Below are 24,649 nucleotides of genomic sequence, written 5' to 3'. Positions count from 1 at the left end.
TTATTGTTAGTAAATTAGGCCAACACATCAATACATGATTTTTTATTTTTTTTGGTTTTTGTTTTTTCCTTATCCCGCGTTTGATATTTGTTTTGGTTGATTAGTTTGAAACCTCTAATTAAAAGTGACTAATTTTCATAACTCTAATCGAAACGTCTAATTAAACATGAAAGAGTACTTACTACACCAAGACAATCTAAATAATTAGAGATTTGGTTTTCCAATATTTCCTTCCCTCTGCAAGTTTAAGATTCATTAGAATTCCAATAAGCAGAAGAATGCTTATGATTGCAAAAGGATTTTTGGTCCTCAATTTTGGTAAATTCTAATTTTAACCCCTGTAATATTTAATTATGCACATTTAACCTTCAATTACTTTAAATATATACTTTTGATCCCTTTACTTGTCAATATTTACAAATTTCTAGAATTATTAACTGTTCCACAATTTAATTGTCCGTGTGTTAAGTCAAGCTTATACTGTTATTCCATATTTGAGGATAATATACTTATAAATGTAATCCAAATATAATATATTTCCTACATAGAAAAACCAAAAACACACTTTAATTAGTTGAAGGTTAAATATATCAAGTCATATATCACAAGGATCCAAAATCAGAATTTAAGTTGTTGTCTACTCGTTGAATCTTCATTCTGCACCTAAGTGGTTTGATGTTAACACCAAGCGTGGATAAGTTCTTTTCACCCTTCAGAAATGCAGAGACTCACACATGAATATTAAAATTCAACCATGCCTAATAAAAGAACAGCTTTCCATAACATGGACCAAACAATAATTCATTGTACATAGTATAGTTCCCTGTTATGCTTTTAACACCTCCAAGAAAAAAAGGGAGAAGTCTCTGTGGAACTGCTCTTTACATTTACAATATTTGCAGATTCTAAATAAATGGAGAAAAAAAGAATCACAATTAATCTCTGTAGTAATATTTATCGTCTTGAGAATATTTCATGCGTTAACGATGAGAGATCATATTGGTGTCCTGATTGCATTGGAACAACTGGAACTCCTGGAAAACTTGACAAAGGCCTAATAGCTCCTGTTGGTGTTATTCCATTCATTGGAGCTACTGGCATTGCAGAAAGCATGCTGCAAATTCGGAAAAACAAAAGATTATTACCTAATCGTATAGTTAGTGAAGGTATTAACGGTCCATATTCACGTTTTATACAACTTCTGGATAAGGGCGGAGCTAGAGTATAGCATAACATTCTCTAACAAGTGCAATGTTTCTTTCGTCTGTTACCAAAGATTTATAGCTTGTTTGGCCAAGCTTCCAGCACCTCCTTGTTTTGAAAAAGTATTTTTGGTGAATAACAGTTTGTGTTTGGCTAGTCAACTTGAATAACACATTTGCCAACATTAGAACAACAATTTGTGCTTGGTCAAAGTTTCAAATGTGCTTTTGGGGAAAAACTAATTTTCACAACTTCTAAAAATCAGTTTCTGCTGCTACTTCAAAGCACTTATTTTGTTCCTAAAAGCTTGGCCAAACACCCCACTCTCTAAAATAAGCATTTTTTTTTTAAAAAACAATAAGCACATTTGGCTTCTTAGAAGCTTGAGCAAACAAACTATTAGGCTAAAGAAGGGAAAATACACATCGCCTCAACAAGGAGGTGAACGCGGTATGAAAAATTTGCGAACATAGATATATAATGCTTCGAGTACCTGGGATTCAGAGCATAGGCCGCTGGCATAGACGCATGTAAATATTGAGTGCTTCCCATCTGGACGAAAAGTCGAGGATAAGTAGGAGAGAATGCATGATTTAGAGTATTTGAGGAAAAAACCTCGTTACATTCAATAGACCGACCTGCTTAGCCCCGTGGACCTGACTGCCAATGCCTCCCCAGTTCTGAGAAAAAAAACTGATTACCGTTTGAATATTGATAGGCCGTTTGTGAACTGCCAAAATGCTTCACAGTAGCGGGGGTGAAACGAGGCTGCTGTGGAGCTGGCGACTTTTGTTGCTGCTGATGGACAAAAGTAGGACACTCCACGTGAGACTAGATGAATAAGGTATCAATTAGATCAAGAAATGAATCAACCGCTCCGGTAATATAAGAACAACCCCCACCTCCAACCCCCCTTTCTTGTCATTAGCAAGAATCTCTCTCAGTTGCATATCATAAGAAATTCTAACAACTGCTCCAAATTCTAACAAATACAGTATTCGGGCATGGGAGTAGCTGGGGTACCGCACCCTTCTTCAAAAAATTACACTGTATATACAAGGTCAAAATTATTTTTTATGTATATATAATAGATATGAATCCCTTTGCCTGCTTCCTATGTTTACTTCTTTATATTTTGATTCCCCTTAGAGAAAATCCTGACTCTGCCACTGATATCGGGAAGTACCGCTAAAGCACATTTGACCATAGCATTTGTACATTTTAACACTGAGTGGCACTATTTTATTATCTAACTACTAACTAGAGATTCAATGTCTACTGCTTCTCTTCGAATTTACTAGAGCGAGTTGTAACTTGTATGGTTGTTTTTCAACCTTTAAACTTGCCTACAATGGGTGGGATTTCCAGTAGGGATACGGGATACCGATGGATTTTGCAAATATGGCTAAAAATGATGAAGGAAGCACCTCATTAAAGAGATCCATTACCTCATTCTTCACATTGTTCAAGGGGTTTTCTGGGACCGGCTGCGTATTCCATTGAAAATCTTTTATCAGTTCCTCAATTCCAGCATCAAATTTGCTCTTGTTCTCTATAGTGGCAGGACTGGCATTTTGCTGGATTACTGCTTTTGGTTCAGCTGCTGAAAATTTTGAAGAAAAAGTTAGTGGTGATAGATTCAAGCATCTTACATCAACAACTCTAGTCAAGTTATTTAATACTCCCTTCGTTCCAATTTATGATAAGGTGTTACTGTTTGGGGAGTCAAACAATTTTTCCTTTGATTATAATTTTCTCAAACTTCTTAAAAACATTTTGAATCATTAGATATGTTGTGTAGTTTTCACATATGTAAGTTTTATATTAAAATATTTGAAGAACCTATACCAAAATTCATGGTCAAAATTAAGTGTTAGACCCTCGTACTCTGAACACCTTCACATGATTTGGGACAAAGGGAGTAGATATTAAGTTCCGAGGAATATGCAGTAGATCATAATTACTTCCACTTTACTTAACACAAATGTTGTAGATAGAGGAACATACGCTGGGGGCCTTCAACGGAATGCGTATTGGACACAGATCCATTTTCTTTCATGGTCTCCACATAAATTTTAGAAACGTTAGCAGCATGGTTGATGTTAGCGGTTGATACAGTTGAGGAGAAATTTGCTTCTGGCTTTGCTTTTGCGACTGAAGGGATTGAGGGTTCAACTTTTTGAAGAACGTTCTGCTGAGAATCAGGAGAAACCTGTTAAACATATGTCTAAACATGAAATTCCTTTATCAATCTTAAATTATGAAGAGAAAGTCAAGAACTTTAGTTATTCAGACAACGATGGAATACATTAGCTTTTCGCTTTGCTTCTTCCACAGAGGCTACCGGTTTTGCATTCTGAACAACTTCTGGCTTGGGATCAGGGGCAGCCTCCTCGGAATATTGGACACCAAATCTTATCAATTCATACAAGATATATAGGAATCCAAAAAGATTCTAAGGGTGTGTTTGGTCTGAAAAAGGATGTTTTTCATGGAAAATGTTTTCAGAGAAAACAAGTGCATTTCTTACTTATTTTCGAGTGCTTCGTATGTTAGCAAGAAAATATTATCCCAGGCGCATTCATACGTAATCTAGCAAAACATTATGGGGGTGGGATGGGGTCGGGAGTGAGGGTTCGAGGGTGGAGGGAGGTGGGAATGGTAAAGGAGTGGGGATTGGGGACGTTAGGTGGGTGGGGAGGAGACAATGAACTTGGAATGTCACTTATGGAACTTGTTCTTCCAACTTCCATTAAGGAAGTAATTTTTCTCATTTTTAAGGAACTTATTTTCCTCGAAAAAATGTTTTGACCAAACATAAGAAAATTGGATCTACACCAAACACATCCTAAAAGTTGTATTTACCTGCTTAGGTAATTCAGAAGGTGCATGATGGACTTTGTTGACTTTGTTCCTCAAAGCAAGTGTTAATTTATCTGCATCTGGTAACTGAAAAGATTTCTTTTCTTGAGATAATGGCATGCTCCGCTTGATAAACTCTACATCCTTGTTAATCTGAGGTATACTGGCTGAACTACGTTCTCCTCTCGCACCTGGAGATGATTTCACGCTCCCGTTTCGTGGTATCCATTTTTTCTCCACATATCTAGCAGAATCGAGATAGCTAGTAAAGTTGATCTTGAAGTGAAGCACTTACAACTTCAGGTGAAGAAACTTGCTTACTCCCTCCATCTCAATTTATGTGAAATTCTTTCCTTTTTAGTCAGTCCAAAAAAGAATGACATGTTTACATATTAAGTAATAATTTAACTTAAAACGTCCCATTTTACCCTTAATGAAATGACTAATAGCCACAAAAATTCCCATGGCTTCTTTTAGACCACGAGTTAAAAAGTCCTTTTTTCTTACACTCTGTGTTCAATCAAACACCTTCACATCAATTGGGACGGAGGGTAATATACAGTAACAGTAAGATAATTGCAGAAAAATCTACTGAAGTCATACTTCGCTCGGATAAAATTTTCAATACCAACTCTGTCGGATTTGGCAGGAAGCTCGGCTTCCCAATAGCTATTTGATTTCTGATTTCCCATTGCTAAAAGCAAGAAGAAGTCAAGTTATGCAACGAGAAGAAAATAATAAGAACAGGAGGAAAACACGGTTGGCTCACTTTGAATAAACGCAACTTGATCCGGAAGCCATGTGTCCAATGTGGCAGATCTTACCTGCATGCGGATAATATGACAAGTTCCATTAGCAGGTTATGAGACAACTTCTAGGATTTTGAGTATCAAAAAAAAAAAAAATTAAGTTGGACTTCAGTGTACAAATGAACGAATGGGGAAAAAGTAAATATAAGTGTTCATAAAAGTTGTGATCAGTCGTAATGGGATAACACAATTCTAACACGTAGAAATGACAAAATAAAAGCAGCTGTGAAGACAAGATTTTCACCAAAGGGATTCAGATCCACTCCTGGATGAAAGCATGATGGAGCAAACAATATGTAAAAACTAAAGAAAGCAAAAATGAAGTAGAATTGTGAAACCGGACCTTTGATATATGTACGCCAAGACTCCTGTGAACACCCGAACAATGCAAGCATATGAAGATTCCCAAGTTCACACTAGCCCATCTTGGACCTCTGTGTAAAATAAATAGTCATGGAAAGAAAGCAACCTAAATGGCATTTAAGTGTGCCTTTACGTCTTTCTCTTTCTATTTTTAATGAAAATAGGAAGCATATATCTTTCTGTTTCATTTCTAGTCCACATTATAGACAGGGGCGGAGCTACTAGTTCGGTTATAGGTTCATGTGAATCCAGTAGCTTTTGCCCAAATTCGGTATACATATTAAGAAATTCACTAAATATTTATAAATATTTGACTATGAACTAGTAATTATTGTAGTATTAACTTGATGTCAAATCCTGGTTACAGATAGTGATGCTCATAGACATACCTGGTTTTGCAGTCGGCACATTCTCGATTCTCTGGCAATTTGAGTAGTCCCTCAAGTATCTATGAGAAAGATACAAGAAAAGATCATTTACTTGAAGAAGTACTAGAACTTTAGAGAAACAGTATTAGTTCTTTAAGTTTATGGAAAAAATATATTTAGAAACTGCTAGCTTCTGAAAGAAGAAAGAATATATGTTAAGTACATGTTTTCTCTGATATACAACAACTACTATGACTCGGTACGAAATTAACTGGAGACGACTTTGATTATGTTTCCTCTGCAATACCTTATGGAAAAAATACCTTCAAAGTTGTCTGTTTTGGAGATAGAGAAAAGTTTGACCATTCTATTCTTGTCAACATCAGCAATTTCTTCGATGTTGTTACTTAGATGTATGGAATGCTATTAGGGGAACTGAGATATTTTCATATGCAACCACATTGTAAATCACAAAAAAAATGTCTGACTACTATTAAAATCGGCTTAATGACTAGGTCAATATTCAGCCTCAAGTTTTTTCTACATGCTGTCTACAAAGAACTAGCCTAGTTTAGTGGCTACTAAAGGCTACCTTTTCCCAGAGCAACAGCAGCCCGAAAGAACACTTGGTAGTTAAAACACTAGATTCTACAAATCTGCACTCTCTTAGTCAATGGTTCAATTCCTGAATAAGCTAGATCTTGTTCTAATTCCCGAGAGATGCCATATAAATGACATCTCAATGGAAAATTTTCCTCCTTTCTTATTTCTTCTTATCATGATGTTGCTTTATGCTAACTAGAATACTCTTATAGGAGAACTAACAACGGAAATACTTTCAGACACAGACACATAGTCATTTGGCTGTTGGTTAAAAAAGATCAGTTAACATTGATATCTATGCCATACATCTGATTCTAGTATTCTTATGCATAAAGATATCCAATTAGATCGTTGTGGTCGACTCTATTATAGATTTCTGACCACTTTCTCCACGGGACCCTCTATTGTCAAAACAACAGGAGTATATTTTTTAATTTAACCCTTATAGGAGTATTTTTTAATTTAACCCTGCAACGTAGAAGGAATAGGAAAGGACCTTCCAAATCGATTTTTTCCTTCAAGAAAACCACTAAAATCTCAAGTTAGCACAGAGGAAATTCCCACCATTAGAGTTTTTATTCATGACCACATATTCAACCCAAATAACAATGAAAATTTTCTTGTTTCCAATGACTTCTATTCATATGGTGAATATTCAGTTTTAAGTAAACTAGACTTAATAAAAAATGGCAGCCCGGTGCGCGAAGAATTCCGCGTTCACATAGGATTCGAGGAAGGGTTGTACCCAAGGGGGTGTAATGCAGGCAACCTAACTCAATGCAAGCATAAGTGGTTGATTCCACGGCTCGAATCCATGACCACATGAAATAACTTTATTGTTGCTTCAAGGCTCCCCTTCTCTACTACTTATTGATAATTCAAGTAAAATTATTGAACTTCCATTTGCACCTAACACTATTATTGTCAAACAAGTATAGAAAATCCTCAATGACCTTCTCAACATATACAGCTGTGTACAGCCACAACATACTATTTAACACAACTTTCTAGTGATAGCACCAACTTCAAAATGAATCACAACTCAGAATCAGGACATATTTACTATGTTGCTGGAACAATCAGAAGTTATCAGCTCACTAATCTCCAGGAATGATATACACGGAACACAGACTTATTTACCATGTTACTCAGACCCTTAAAACATGTCAACGGGTGTGTGTCAGATCCTCCAAAAATAGTGCATTTTTGGAGAGTCCAAGCGATATAGCTTATTTACATATTGGTTCGTCTTAGTTCTTTTTTTTTTTTAATTATTTTTATTACATAGGGGGGTATGGGAAGGGGAAATGGGGAGGGGATTACAATGTGGGGATTCAAACTCTCACCAACAAGGTGAAAGTTCAGATAGCCAACCAACTGAGCTACTAGATCCCTACCGTTTTAGTTCTTTCAATTGCTAAAGCGAAAAAAGAAAAAGAAAAAAAGGGAAAAAGAGCCCGAAATTCTATATATATATATTTTCTTTTTCGGATAGAGAAGTTAAGTCTATCATGCTTAACCAACCTCAGACATGTCAAATAAATAAGACCTGTATTAATCAATATCCATTGAAATACAGGTAGACATATAGTTGGCACTGCCAATTAGGAATTTCTCCAAATACCAACCACCTAATTGTCAAGGAAAGTCAAATAGCAATAAACATTTAATTTTTTGCACACAAGAAAGTGAAAAATTCTACAAATAAAACAGTCAAATATGAATAACTATGAACAAACATTCAATACCAGAAAAAAAAAAAAAGTCACTTTTTTTTTTTGTTGTAGAAATTAAACAAAAGCTGTTTAACTGAAACCCCATCAAAATTTAAACATGAAAAAGTTCTTTTTGGTACATAATCCAAGATTCAATTTACCCCAGAAAAAGAAAACACCAAGAACATGATGAGTCACAAGCATATATATATATATATATATATATATATATATATATATATATATATATATTAATTCTGTCAAATTTGTGAATTTGAAAAGCAAACTTGGGTTTCTAAAAAAACATGAATTAGCTACGGCTAAATTCTATAGCTAAACAATAAAATTCCTTGCTAATCCTATTTAGAGACAGACTAACGACAGATTATCAAAAAGAATTATTAGCTACGAGGTAATAACAATGAAGTTCCTAGCTAGTTCTAGTTGGAAGAAAAATACTACAGTAAGTAATATTATAACATATGAAAAAAAAAAAAAAAAAAAAAAACCAAGAAGACCAAATTCAAAGAAAGATAATAAAGAAACTAAGAAAGTACCTTTATATGTTTAGCATTAAGCTCCTTTGAAACTCTTGATTTCTCATTCATGGTGGAACCACAAACACTATAAATTAAAACTCCTTTTCTTTTTGTTGCTCTTTCTATTTATAATATTGGAGGAAGTCGACAAGAAGAAGAAGAAGAAAATTTGAAAGTGGACTCTCAAATATATAATATAAACACACTTTTTTTTTCTTTTTTTTTTTTTGTATTTAATTATGAATAAGAAAATCATATTTAGCGGCTTTATATTGGAATCTTGCGTGTATCCCCGCGTGGAAGAGGACGTCTTTGGTAGTTATTCTTAGTTGAAATTTCCATGCATAAGCAATCACATTTATTTAATATTTTCCTTTTTTTTTTCTCATATTATTGGTGGTCGGACCAACACAATGAGGTCTTTTCATTATATATTTATCTTTTACTTTAAGACAAAAAAAGTATTTAATGAAATAAATACTTTTCTAAAGTAAAGGTCAACCATACCCAATAACCCAAACTATATATATATATATAGACATATATGTTAATTCCTTTGATTTCAAATATTAATCATTTTTGATAAATTGAATTTGTTTCAAAATGTGGTGTTTTAAAAAGATACAAAGTGATTTATTACTTTTTCTTAAATCTACCCTTATTTCTCAATAAATGGAGTACCTAATTAAGTAAAACATGTAAGGAGGAGATACTAGCAATTTAATTATTATTTTCCTTTTGAGAGTTGTTAAATCGCCGTACCAATTTGACTCAAATTTGACCACACTTATGTAAAAACCATCATAATTTCTATTGTACAATTTTAAATTAAGATAAACTTCGAGAATAAAAGATAAAAATGACATTAAGCAACTTTCAATTATTAAATTTCACCTAAATTGTCATATGAATTTACCCCATTTAGGCCATTGTGACCAAAATAGTGTAGCAAAAAGACCTTATTGTTTCAGTTCCCCCCCCCCCCCCCCCCCCTCATATTATTGGAGGTGGGACCAACACAATGAGGTTTTTTCATCATCTACCTATTTTTATACTTAAGTAAATGAATTTAATACTTTTCTAAAATAATTTTCAAACATATCCATACAACATATTCTACATAATATATGTTATTCATCCGATTTCAAATATTAGTAGTTTTTGATCAATTGAATTTCTTTCAAAATTTGACGTTTAAAAAAGATAAGAAACGATTTATAATTTCCTTTCTAAATCTACCCTTACTGCAATAGATGAAATACTAATTAAGTAAAACGTTTAAGGGGGGAAATAAATATTAATTTAGATAAATATTTTAATCATTTACGTTGTCGGACAATTTTATACACTAACAAATTAGGCCTTTAAGCATAAGAGTGGCGTAAATTATCAAAAAGGGCAATATTTTTCCGAGAGTGACCTAAACGGGGTAACTTTTCCTTAAGGCAACGCTTTTAATAAAGCAAAGACTATTGCGAGGCTTTTTATGTCATACGACTAAATTTTTGAAGAGTGCGAAAATCTTAAAAAGATAGATAGTACCTGCCATTATTGCAAAATCTCTCAAATTAAATTTTTCACTCAAAAATGTTTAGTGGTTATTTAAAAAAAAAAAAAAAAAAAATTCACTAGGCGAGGTGCCTAGGGCTAGTCTTTTTTATTTATATAATAAAAGCGAAACTCAAAGGAAAAAGTACAAGCAAATGGGAAAAATCTAAATAGTAGTGTTTTCATACGGAAAATTTAGAAAGTTTCTCAGCGTATCAATGAGAATTTGTTTCTCATCGCATTTTCCCAGTGAGCTGGTTCGGTAGGAATGAGGTGAAAAAATCATGTTTTACAACATAAATTTCCCATTGAATGTCGGTGGAAAAAAACCTTTATTTTTAATAGTGTGCACATTTAACCGTGTTCGTAGTAATGACATTGTGTAGTAATTTAACTTTTTCTCCAAGACCTTTATCGTTAAGTTTCTTTACACGATTGGTATCATCCAGGCTCCATTTTTAATATATAAAAGAAAACTAGCTAGATTAGTGAAAGTTTGTATAAGAAGTTAAGAACAACTTATTACCTCCTTGATTATGTTGGAGTCCTACATCGGTGGATAATTGACACTTGGTCTCCTTGTATGGTTTTGGACAATCTTCCCCTCATGAACTAGCTTTTGAGGTTGAGTTACGTCAAGATCTATTGAAATTAACAATGAGAAAAATGTAGATAGAATAGTTAAAGGGAAAATTACAGCCATAACCTTTGGGTGATCTAGTTTATAAAATAACCAGCAAATATATAGGTTTTGTAAATTTATACTTAAATATACATATACTATACATTCAATATACATATAAGTGTATAAATTTTGTATATTTGAGCTACTACCGGTAATTAAATTTGGCCGAAAGTACATATGCGTAGGTTTCCCATAATTAAATCTGTAAAGACTTGTTGCGCAATATATATATAGTAGAAGGAATGATGCATTTTCGTTTCTAATCAATATATTTAAATAAGAATTATTTGAGACATTGAACTTAAAAAAAAAAAAAAAAAACTGAAAGTTGAACTTTGCAAAAGAAAATTTTCAAGATTATGAAAAGGTATCGAGTTTCTTGTAGCCCCTCCTTTTTATATGTACAGAAAAGATGAAGACAAAGAGTTTTGGAAGAACCAAAAGCAGATGCTGATGTTGATTTGAATATTATGAATTCGAGTTCAAAATTCTATCATTTGTGCTAAAAACTGCATACATGAATCACTAACGGGGAAAATAATGATTCACAGTTCACACCATGATGAAGTGGAGAAAAGATTATTGGATGTGATGGGAAATCTTCTCATGATCTAGGACTAGGATAAGTGTATCAAATATATTTTTTTATTTTTTATCTCCAAATGTGCTTAAAACATCTGGAAAAAAATATTTATGGAATTATAATACAGCTCATCTATTATGACTATCATGGGAAGCAATTAAAAGGAAAACAAAATGTCTTGTAATGCCGTAATGCCCTTAACAGAGGGCGGGCTGATGAGGACGGGGCAAACAGGATTGATAGGGTTTTAAATTGACAAGCTTCTGAAGATAAGCTGCATGACACTTTAGACGAATTTCACATTGAAATAACACAGAAAAATGAAAAGTTTTAGAAGGTATCGTTCAAGTGCATATGGTACATGTGCTTTTGTTGTTTGATGTGGTGTTGCTCGAAAGTTAAATTTGTGCGATGAACAATATGTGTCATGAAACTGTGACATTACCAAAAAAGATTCTAGCAAAGTGATTAGGTTGATTTCTTAGTTAGGGTCCATAATTAGGAGTGTCAACAAATGCATGATGACGCAACAATAATATTTGAATTCCAAATGATCAGAAAGTGTTCACCGATTATTAAGAATAGGACAGAGAGAAAAATATAAAACATACCTAATCATGATTTTTGAGATTAGGAATGGTACCCTTGACCATACATACCATAAGTGACTTGTAATAGGTAAATTAATGGAATTTATTCAGTTAAGCTAACTATCTTGACCAATCAATCAATCGAATGAAAATCGATTAGTATGAAATTATTAAAGATGGGAAAAATCAAAAGCTAAACAACGAAAACTTTGATAATGATTGTGACATTTCGTCTCACAATAAATCTGGTTCTTGTATGGCCTGGTAAAATAAAGGCCAAAGCCCAACGACAATGCCGTCACGTGGGCCTATTTTTGGGATGGGCCGCCCATAAACAAGCCTTCTTGACAATTTTCAGTCAACAATCCCTTAATTATAGGAAAAATTACTTAATGTAACGGATTATGTTCCAAAATTACACTTTATGGCAATACTTTAAAATAATTACAAAATATAACTATATTTTACATTTTATAGCAGACATACATTGATACACGAATCCCTAAATTGTTGGCAAAATTCTTGTATGCATGTGCATACTGCGTATATGCTATGAGTGTATATAAAATGGATGTTATGATACTCGAGCCCTAAAGAATTTTGGATGTAGTTAAGTGTATTTATGAGAATTTTGTTATTAGAAAAGTTGACATCAAAAGTCGAGGTGGAAGTCCCCCGTAAGTTAAGTTTTCAAAATGGATTTGAACAAGGGTCAACTTCAAGTGAGTGTTGCGACCTGTGTTTTTAATCTCGGGGTGATCTACCTATCACATTAAAGCTCTATGAGTCTAGTTTTCAACGGAGCAAACCATTTGTCAATACAACGTCGGAGTAAATAGTTATGAGCGTCTTACGACGAATTGTCCGGGCCGGAAAGGGACCTCGTGACGCGAAGAACATAGTGACCAAGTTGGTTGCGTTGGCCCACGCGACGTGACCATGGTGAGGCACGGGGGTTTGGTATATAAAGATTGGACCGAAAGCATAATGGAGAGGATATATTTGACCGTTTCCATTTATTTTATTATGGTGCTTAGGATTGTTATTCAATTGAAAAATCTAACGTTGGCACTAATCAATTGAAAAAATCTAATTTTGGCACCAACAACACCAAGTTCAACCTCAACTTCCTACATCAACTTGGATTTAGACCCAGGGCGCTTACAGGGCCTAAATTCAATAATAATAACTATAACTCAATCCCAAAGAAATTGGGATTAGCTAAGTTGTCATCGTTCATTGTGAATTGACAAGTTTTATTTTGGATGTAAACCTACTGCAACTCTCCTCTTTATCTAAATTTTGGGACCGACAATATGAGCAAGCTTACATATGTGGAATTAGTAGGCCTAATGTCAAGTCATAATAATATGCCTTCAGCTTATTTCATAAAATCCATACACTAATGAGCCAAAAGGACTTACTTCTTGATCCATCAAACAAGGCAAGAGGAATAGCTAATTCCAAAAAATTGTATTCAGATTGAAAAGTTAAATCAGTTGAAACATAAAAAAGATAAATATATGCAGGAAAAATCAAAACTGAAGAGAAAGATAAAGGTACTAATTAAAGGAGTATTACGTATATATACATAAGAATAGGGTACATTACAAACTATAACTATACTTTTCAGTTTACAAAACATATCAATAGATTTCTTACAAAATATATATGAAAATTTTCGCTCAAGTCTTGGAAAATTCGATCAAATTTTTGTGTATGAAAAATGTATTAAATGTGTATATATCGCTCAAGGGTAAAAAATTTCGCTCAATATTTGTGTATGACAACGGTATGAAATATGTATATCTCATCCAAGGCTTAAAAATTTTGCTCAAATTTTGTGTATGAAAACTATATGAAATATGTATATCTCGCTCAAAGTTTAGAATTCTCACATTTTTCGTGTATGAAAACTGTGTAAAAACGGAATGAAATATGTATACAACTGTATAAAATTTGTATAAAGGTTCATGTTAAATGCGGGGGATAAATGATTTGTTCTTAAGAATCCCATATTCGATCTCATAGATACAAATAGGACTTTGCAGAAAGTTGTGTTCGATAAAAGTCATATGTATGGCTTGAAGGAACATCTTCATATAAAACTTTATTTATTTTGAAATAAATTCAATTTGCTAAAACAACTATACTAATATTTGAGAGTGGAGAGAGTATAATGCTTTGTGTTTTGTCTTGTTTGAAACAAAATTGCAGAGATGAAATTGGGGTTGAACCGATGAAGAAGAAAATCGAATTGGAGTACACAAAAATAATGTATCATATATCCACAACAGAAAATCATCATGTCACAAAAGAAGAAAACAAAGACATATAGGACAATATATAAATATCAAAATCCATGGTAATCAGGCAAGAAGAAGAAGATGGTAACGAGACATTAAAAGAAAGGGGTTATCAAGCAAGAATGGTGTCTATCAACAACTATAGAAAGGGAAATCTTTTTGAGAATAAGAATAAATTTAATTGGTAATTATCCTAAAATCAAGCCCACATTTAAAAATTAAATTTTCTTCCTAAAAAAAAAAGTCCAAAATCGTGGGTATTACATTAATCCCAAATTTAGTATATTTTGTAATTTTATTGGTATGTTTTGTAAAGAAGGAAAAGTATCCTTATATTTTGTAATATAGAGTTTAAAGTTGTATTATCAAGTCATTTTCCCACTAATTAATCAATATTGAAGTCGTTCTTAATATGATGTCCTTTAAAGGCCGTATAATGATGACAGAATCTTCCCGAAGGAATATTTTGCTTATAAACGTATCTTTCTTTCTTTCTTTTTTTCCAACATAAACCTATTTTGTTAATAACAGGTTTTGTTGTCCAAAATTCTCTTAACATTTCAAGTACCATATTGAAGTGATGATCCCACACACGACCAACAAGTGGTGTCTCATTGTCCCTATAGTTGATGATCACCTTTGTGTTATTCTTAACACACATCATGGGAAGATGGAAACACTACCTCAGTTGTTCTTTTCCTATAAGAAGATGGAAACTAAGTTTATGGGAACTGGAATAGTTTCTTGAATCCAACTGATACTTATCTTCAAACCCAGAACATAACTAGAACAAATACAACTTCCAGTAAAGAAAAATTCCAATTTGATGGATCCAATATGATTTTCTACAATGGAGATGACAACTATTTCACTTTTCAAGATGATCTTCGGGATGCAGGGGAAGTTACTCAACTTATAAATAATGTACAAATATCATATGTGTGTGTATATATGTATATATAATGTATAATAGTGTATACAGGTATATATACCTCGTATACATTGTTATACCGTGTTTTTACACGACCTTATGTGTTCATTGTATGTATAAGTATTGTATAAGCAATGTATAAGAGATGCATTTGTATAAAATGTATATATACACCTTTTATATATTTTGATACAGTATGTACACTCCCCAGAGGACTTATGAATATTTTCTGAAATGTCCCAAAAGTGGAAGAAGTAAAAAACAAATTAATTCATGAACTTATTACATGTGTACTAATCGTGAGAGGCAAAACACTATGCTTTTGAAGCTTATTCTGGAGATTTTATTTCAGCCAAGCAAATTTCTTTGTGTGTGTCGTAGCATGCAATAGGGCCTAAGACATTCAACCCCTCTTTGCAATTTGCTTAAGAGCAGTTACGTGGAGTACTATTTTGAAAAAGGTTTAAAAAGGGACTGGAAAATAAAAGGGACATGTGAGAAAGAGTAAAAACGACAGTAGGGGATCAAAGCTTTGTCAACAAAATAGGCAATGTGGTAATAAAAGAACAATGAACTAGATGACCTAGAGGTTAATTGGGGTAAGAAGTTGATTGTTGGGCTGATTTAGACAAACTAGATGTCCCAATGGAATTGAAAAAAACAAATAAACTTTGATGTATATACCATATATTTTCTGTGTATATTACATGTAGGATTGAATATTTTTCTAACTTATGCCCTCCTGGCAGGTACTGCCAGGAGAATGTTTCACAACCCAGCTGCATCTTGGGCTTCTACTCATATATTTCTAAATATATAACCATTCTTCTCAGTCTTCTCGTGTTTGGAAAACTTTGATGCTTGGTTGGCAGATGTGTCAAAAAGGGATTAAATCGATGCTTGTACCGGATGCTTCCGTAGCAGAGTGCTTTGACTATGCTGTTATCTGCCGCCTGAGTGTTAGGCGGAGCCAGAATTTGAAGCTTGTGGGTTCATGATTCTAATTCTTTAATATTATTGGATTTTAAATTAATAATTTGTACATATTTGACAAACAAATTATTACAAATATATGGCTCGGACCAAAGCTACTGGGTTCGACCGGACCAAAGCTATTGGGTTCGGCCGAACCCACGCCCGTGGTTCAAGGGATTGGTGCTTGAATGCCGAAATCAGGGGGACTCTATCCAATTCATGCGGCAAATCTGTTTGTGGTGGGAAAAAAGAAAAACCGGAAGTCCAAGCGAGCCAGGCTGATATTAACAAAAAAAAGATACCCTCCTAGAAAGGGCCTAAAATCAAAGACCCAATCAGGGATAGAGTCTCTTCAGTCTATCGCTTTATCTAAGTTCCAGTTAACTCAACGTAAGATGGAGGGATCTGTAATCAGAATGTAGAACTAAATGATCTCTCTTTCGGCATAGCCAGTTAGAAAAAAAAGGCGAGTGCAGCCTAGCTCACCCAGCTCAACAATAGAAATCTTTGCAGTTCAGCGAATAAGTCTTTCCTATAGCTCTTTTCTCCCTTTGCTTTGGTTGTGTCTAACCGCGCTTAAACACAAAGAAAGGGTTATTTAGCTAATAGTAATAGTTCGAGCAGGTAACAGAAAGCGAACGAGCTAAATAATATAGTTGTATATGGAACCATAGGCTCCTCGGATTCTTGTACAAGCCATTCGTTGAGCTGACACGCTCCGCGTGGCATTTTTTTTTCGAAAGTCCGTATAACTTGGGAGCGCAGCGTAACTAAGACAGTCATTCCATTTAGAAGCGAGACAAAATGGGCGGGCATGGACATCTGGTGTTTGGGATGACCGAAATTAGTGGATTCCTTTTTTTTAATACTTTTCTTTAGTTTTGGTTTTCCTGCAGCTCTTTTCCTGATCTTTTTTCTTCATTAAAAGGCTTTACAAGCTGCAAACATATGGCTAGGGAGTGTCATCCCTAAAAAGGAAAAAAAAAAAGAACTCTGTTAGCGCTAGGACTTAGTTTAATCCTACTAAAAGAGCAGTGAGTGACCTAAATTGAGTAGGAATAAGGCAATATCCCCTCGTTGCCTAGGAGCTCTCCTAGGTACATTGAGCAGGTCTATTTGTCATTTTATTAAGTTCTGGACAGACAATTGGCTAGATGCACAACTTAGCATGAGACAACTTATAGCCCATAGTATGAGACAGCTAAGTATTTAGTTCATCATATGCACTCATCTTCAGCTGACTATAGAACTAACAATAGCTGGGATTTAAATCTTCTATCGATCAGTTGTTCTACCCATGGAAATTGTGCATAAAAATGAGTCTATTATTTCCCCAAACATAGTCTCACATGACAAGATCACTTGGTCCCTCACCTCCACAGGCCAGTTTACAATTAAATCTATTTATCATGCTATTTCAAACAACTTCACTCCTCATGTTGCCAAAACTCAAGCACTTCCTATGGCTAGGTTGTGACAATAGACTGTCTACAACAGCCAATCTTCATCATGCTAAGATTACTAATAACCCAAATTGCAAGCTATGCAATATGAATGCAACTGAAACAGCTGCAAATATTTTATTTGACTGCCCGAACGCCATTCAACTTTAGCAATCTATAGACTTAACAAGCTTTGTTAACAATATCCGCATTTCTCCTCCTCCACAACTCCAGCTGTATAAAAATTATGCATTCAGCACCAACATCTAGCACTATCAGTGGCTCTCCTGAAGTCTTTATCTCTTTCTACTTATGGCACATTTGGACAACGCTCAAAAAAACACCTAATAGAAACCCAAGGTCCCCAAAAATATTTCTCAGTTGATTAACCGTATTATGATATTCTACTACTTTACCTAAAGTTGAACCCTTCGCAAGCAGGTTACTATAAGCTTAACGTCAATGGTGCTGCCTCAACTGACAGGGAATATTGTGGTATAGGTGGTGTCATACGTGATGGTGATGTTCATCGAATCATAGGCTTTGCAACAAGAGTATCCACAACATCAATTGTTGTTCTTCAACTCTGGCCCTTCTTCAGGGGTTAAATGTGGTACATCAATTTAATATACATCCATTGGTTGTTGAAGCTGATTCTCTGATACTAACTGATAGAAACTAAGAGTCCACCAAACAGTATAGAGAACCAGGTTCTCTATCTATTCCCTCAAGTAAACAGAACAGGAAGTAAATGAGACACAATATTTACGTGGAAAACTCCCTGCTCAGGGGATTATAAACCACGGCCTATTGGAGTAAGATTTCAACTTCAATAACTGAGCAACTTTTAGATTACAACCTTAGTAACCTGTGAATTAAACTCTTAATCCCTCACCCCTTACAATAACTCTATTGTAAGCTACAACCCCTAACTAACTCTAGCCAAGCAACCAACTCCTATTGACTAACTCTAGCCAACAAACTACTGACCTTGACTAACTCTAGCCAAGACAACAAAATAAATAAGGTTGAGAAACTTCCTACAATGACACTTCTTGAAACTAGTGTAGGATTACAAGTAAGAACAAAGTAACAAAGACTTAACAAACTTTAGGACTTAAGACATCTTCAGTTGTTGGGATCCGGTCCTTGAGTTTGATGAAGCTTTGTTCTTGAAAGCACCAAGAGAGCAGTGGCGGCTAAACTTGAGAGAGAATGTATTTTCTGATTTTGCAAGTGATACATTTAACCTAATAACATGTTGTATATACATTGGGGAGCATGTGAGTAGTACGTGACCACGGATAGGACCTTTCATCTTTTACAATTGGCCTTTAGCTACAGGTTTGACCTTCAGCACGCTGCAGCTGTGTTGCTGCGGTTCTGCCAGTCGGCACAGTAAAAGTACTGTACCTTTACAGCTGTGGCGCGTTGACTGTACTGCACTCAGGGGACCTAATCGAGTAACTAGTCCCTCTAGTGTTTGTCAAATCATCAAAACACAATTGATTCGCGTATATCACATAATTGATTAGAGTATATTACGTAATTGTGCTCTTTTTGTTTTTATCACGTAATTGATTATTTCGTCAGTAATATATCAAGAACATGGATCCAGAAGAAAAGTCTCAGTTACTACCGTTGAACAACTTATTTACAAATAGCAATCCTTTAGTCATCGGAAGAGGGAAGAATTTCTAAAACTTGGTAGAAATTATAGTGATCCTTCTCTCTTGGGTTGTGAGTCTAGCCAGGGAAGGAAATTATTTCCAATTGGCAGACCTTATTCCAGAATTAAGAGATGATAGACCTGTGTTTTAAAAGGCGAGGGCGTAAGGCGGGGCGTTTTACATTTGTCTCGGCGAGGCATAAGCCCCATAGGTATTTAATTTTTAGTATTTCATAAAACTTAGTGGCCTAAAGCTAAATTTAAATATGAGGCCTTAAGTATAAACACATATACAAAAAAAATTAGTGTTGCCTTTTTATTTTTCATACTTGTTGTCTTTTACTTCATATAGTAACATTATTATTTATATCAGTGAGGATCAATTCAAGTCAAAAAGATATCAGCCATGTGTTTTAAAGACATTACCTAGGATGTTATTGTAAAAACTTTATTTAATAGTATGATGACTGGAGTAGTTTACTTCAAAGTTTTAAAATATTGCTCTTAAAATATAGATAGTGTTTTTTCTTTCTTTTGTTATATATATATTTTGTACTTCTTTTTACAATCTTTAATATGATAAAATTCATCGGTAAAATTTTTTGGGCCTAAACCAAAAGCTTTACTAGCCTCACCCTTGAGTCACCCCTGCTTACAACTTGTAATTATATATAACATAATTTTACAAGTATAAACAATACAATGAAATAAAAGCTATTGTGCAATACAAATCAACTCTAACATCTTAACTTTCAAATGATGAAAAAAATCAAAATTTCTTAAAATGATATTACTATCATATTGTTCATTTTATAGCAATAAACTTTATTAGTATTATAATTAAAACTTAACTCCTTCATGAATAAAATTAAATTACTTTCAAATAACGAAATAATAAAATATGATAATTTTGATACATAGGACAAAAGACCAATGACACGCGAAAATGTACGAATCGGCTATGTATTTTTAAAAGAAATATTAAGTGATAATCACCCTCACGATGTTCTCAAATAGTAAATATGCAATACTACGACTTATTATTGTTGGGTTTAAATGATAGATTGAATGGGAAATGGAGGGAAAATGAGTTGTCCCTCTTGCTTTATGAAATGAGCATTTATCCCTCATAGGTAGTGGAAAGAAAAGTTCTCCTACTTAAAAGTAGAAGTACTCCTTCTTGTTGCTAAAGGGTGAAGAAGAGGGTCTCCCCTCGCGCCGTCGTCGTCGCTCGGCTTCGGCTTTGATCTGATTGATTGATAATCTTTTTGGACCAAATTTTATTAAATTTCCCACCGTTTTTAAAGTGACTGTTCTGAAGGGTTGCAAACCTTCAGAAACAGTACTTCCATGGCTATAAACTCGTTTGATTCCTCAGAATTTTCCTTACTAATTTTTCTGAACTACAACACTTCTTCTCCTTCTGCACAAACAAATTCCAGTGTACTTTACTGCTGTTGAGTGGTTCGCTGACACCGTTGTTTTAGGTACCGATACACCGGTGAATAAGATCGTTCTATCCTGGGAGGATATATTCCATTAACCTCGGGTACTTGAGGGGAATAATTTCCTTAAGGACACACTGTGCATTCAGTGGGCTCGATTTTTATTCTTACATATTTTCCAGTTTCTGTTTTCGTTTTCTACTGGTTTTTCCAGAATCTGTCCAGTTTCTGTTTTCCTGTTTTCAGAAATTATTTGTTAATGTTTCAACGTTTTTGCAATACAGATAATAACAATCTTAAGGAAATTATTTTGTTTTTTTATATATTAATCTGTATTCTGTTTTGGAGACTAAAACCTGTGTGGTTTTCTACTCCGTATGAAATTTCGTATTCTGACTTGAAGACATAAAAACTTCGTTGGAATATTAAAGTTCATACTTGTACAACGATTTGAAGAACATAAAAACTTCATCGTTGCTGTTGTAAAAAGTTTGTTATTCTGAATATTAACACAGTTTGTCTATCTTGACAGTGAAAAGAAATGGCAACTAAAAGCGCTACTACTTCTGCGACTGTTGCGGCAACAAACCGAACTGCTGTGCCACCGGTAGAAAAACCGTGGAAATTTTCTGGAGCCAATTTCAAAGGATGGCAGCAAAGGGTGTTCTTTTGGCTTACCACTCTTGGTATGCAGAAGTTCACCAACGAAGACCCTCCTGTGCCTGCTGCTGATATGCCAGCCAATGAAAAATTTATGATTGCTGAGGCATGGAAACAGGCAGATTTTCTATGTAAGGGCTACATCCTAAGTGCTTTGGAGGATGATTTGTACAATGTCTACAGTGCTATGAAAACTTCTAAAGAATTGTGGGATGCACTTGAGAAGAAGTATAAGGCTGAAGACGCGTGCTTGAAAAAATTTGTGGTTGCCAAGTTTCTAGACTATAAAATGATAGACAGCAGAACCGTTGGAACCCAAGTTCAAGAGCTTCAACTTATTTTTCATGACCTTATCGCTGAAGGAATGGTAGTTAACGAAGCATTTCAAGTGGCTGCAATGATTGAAAAGTTGCCTCCTTCGTGGAGAGATTTCAAAAATTATCTAAAGCACAAGCGCAAGGAAATGAAGTTGGAAGATCTTATGATTCGTCTCAAGATTGAGGAAGATAACAAAACAGCTGAAAAGAAGTCGCGTGGAAATTCAACGATTATGGGAGTGAACATCGTTGAAGAAGCTGCTCCAAAGAATAAGAAAAGGAAGAAACCTTTTGGAAAGATTAAGGAGCAGAACAAGAAAAAATTCAAGGGAAATTGCTACAATTGTGGGAAAGATGGCCACAAAGCCCCCGATTGTCGTCTCCCGAAAAAGGACAAGGGAAAGGGACAAGCCAATATGGTGGAGAAGAATGATGACATGGATGATATGTGTGCAATGCTATCGGAGTGCAATTTGGTTGGAAATCCAAAGGAGTGGTGGCTTGATTCTGGTGCCACTCGACATGTTTGCGCTGTAAAAGAAGCATTGGCAACCTATGCTCCCGCTGGACCCGAAGAGGAACTGTTTATGGGAAATACTGCAACAGCCAAGGTTGAAGGATATGGGAAGATACTTCTGAAGATGACTTCCGGGAAGGTGCTGACTCTCAACAATGTTCTGCACGTTCCAACAATTAGGAAGAATTTAGTTTCAGCCGGACTACTCGTCAAAAACGGGTTTAAGTGCGTGCTGGTTAGTGAGAAAATTGTAATAAGTAAGAATGATATGTTCATAGGAAAGGGCTACCTCATCGAGGGCCTTTTCAAACTCAATGTAATGGTTGTTGACAGTATTAATAAGAATTCAGCTTCGTCTTACTTATTGGAGTCAAATGATTTATGGCATGTTCGTTTAGGACATGTCAATTACAAAACCTTGCGAAAATTAATTAATTTAGAAGTATTGCCTAAATTCGAGTGTAATAAATCAAAATGTGAAATATGTGTTGAATCTAAGTTTGTTAAACATCCATATAAGTCTATTTATAGGAGTTCAAATCCTTTAGACTTAATCCACACAGATATATGTGATATGAAGTCAATACCATCTCGCGGTGGGAAAAAGTATTTTATAACTTTTATTGACGATTGTACTCGATATTGTTATGTGTATTTGCTTAATAGTAAGGATGAAGCAATTGATGCATTTAAGCAATACAAAAACGAAGTGGAAAACCAATTGAATAAAAAGATAAAAATGATTAGAAGTGATAGGGGTGGAGAATACGAATCTCCTTTTGCAGAGATATGTTTAGAATATGGGATTATTCATCAAACTACTGCCTCCTACACACCACAATCAAATGGAATTGCGGAAAGAAAAAACCGAACATTAAAGGAAATGATGAATGCTTTACTAATAAGTTCCGGTTTACCGCAGAGCTTGTGGGGGGAAGCTATCCTTACAGCTAACCGAATACTTAACAGGGTTCCCCACAGCAAAACACAATCTATTCCATATGAACTATGGAAAGGAAGAAAACCCAACTTGAAATATTTCAAAGTGTGGGGGTGTTTAGCAAAGGTCCAAGTTCCTTTGCCCAAAAGGGTAAAAATCGGACCAAAAAACTGTGGATTGTGTTTTTATTGGCTATGCTACAAACAGCAAAGCTTGTCGGTTTTTGGTTCACAGATCGGACAATCCCGAAATTCATGCTAATACGGTAATTGAATCAGATAATGCTGAATTCTTTGAAAACATTTATCCGTATAAAACTGAATGTGAGTCGTCAAGTGAAAGATCTAAACGATCGCGGGAAGAACCAAAGGAAAGTATACCAAGTGAAGAGGATCCAAGGTCCAAGGCGTAGCAAACGTCAAAGGACATCTACTTCCTTTGGACCAGATTTTGTGACATTCTTGCTTGAAAATGAGCCTCAAACATTTAAAGCAGCGATGTCATCTTCTGATTCAGCATTTTGGAAAGAGGCAGTCAACAGTGAGATTGAATCAATTTTGAACAATTATACATGGGAATTGGTTGATCTTCCTCCTGCAAAAAAAAAACCTTTAGGATCAAAATGGATTTTCAAAAGAAAAATGAAAGCTGATGGCACTATTGATAAATATAAGGCAAGACTTGTGGTCAAAGGTTATAGACAAAGAGAAGGCCTTGATTACTTTGACACATACTCGCCGGTAACAAGAATAACATCTATTCGGGTGTTAGTGGCACTGGCGGCCGTATATGGTCTTGAAATCCATCAAATGGATGTCAAGACAGCTTTCTTAAATGGAGAATTGGAGGAAGAAATTTACATGGAACAACCTGAGGGTTTTGTGGTTCCTGGTAAAGAAAGGAAAGTGTGCAAACTTGTTAAGTCACTTTATGGACTTAAACAAGCACCCAAACAATGGCATGCGAAATTTGACCAAACAATGTTGGCAAATGGATTTAAGATTAATGAGTGTGACAATTGTGTTTACATTAAAAATACTCCAAATCATGAAGTCATTGTTTGTTTATATGTTGATGACATGTTGATAATGAGTAGAGATATTGCCGATGTAAATGCTACGAAGCGTATGCTCGCTAGCAAATTTGACATGAAAGACTTAGGGGTTGCTGATTTGATCTTAGGAATTAGGATTCATAAAACTCCACAAGGTCTAGCATTATCACAGTCACATTATATTGAAAAGGTACTTGACAAGTTCAAGTATTTAAACTTCAATGTTGCAAAGACTCCAATTGATGTAAGTTTTGCACTTCAAAAGAATGAAGGTGAAAGTGACTCTCAATTGGACTATGCACGAGTTTTGGGAAGTTTAATGTATATTATGAATTGTACACGACCAGATATAGCATGTGCTATTAGCAAGCTGAGTCGATTCATGAGTAATCCCAATCAAACTCATTGGATGGAAATGAAACGAGTCTTGGGGTATTTGAAACACACCCAAAACTATGCTTTGCATTATAATAAATATCCCGCAGTAATTAAGGGATATAGTGATGCAAACCGGATCACCGGATC

At 34.7% G+C, this 24,649-nt stretch overlaps 1 pseudogene; it reads right to left on the bottom strand.

Moving 5' to 3' along the window:
• Positions 1 to 759: 759 nt before the first annotated feature.
• LOC132620370 (ADP-ribosylation factor GTPase-activating protein AGD5-like) lies at positions 760 to 8,681 on the bottom strand (annotated as a pseudogene).
• Positions 8,682 to 24,649: the final 15,968 nt, after the last annotated feature.

Source organism: Lycium barbarum, chromosome 11 (assembly GCF_019175385.1).
Source record: "Lycium barbarum isolate Lr01 chromosome 11, ASM1917538v2, whole genome shotgun sequence".
NCBI classification, from domain to species: Eukaryota; Viridiplantae; Streptophyta; class Magnoliopsida; order Solanales; family Solanaceae; genus Lycium; species Lycium barbarum.
This window is presented reverse-complemented; position numbering and strand designations above follow the sequence as displayed.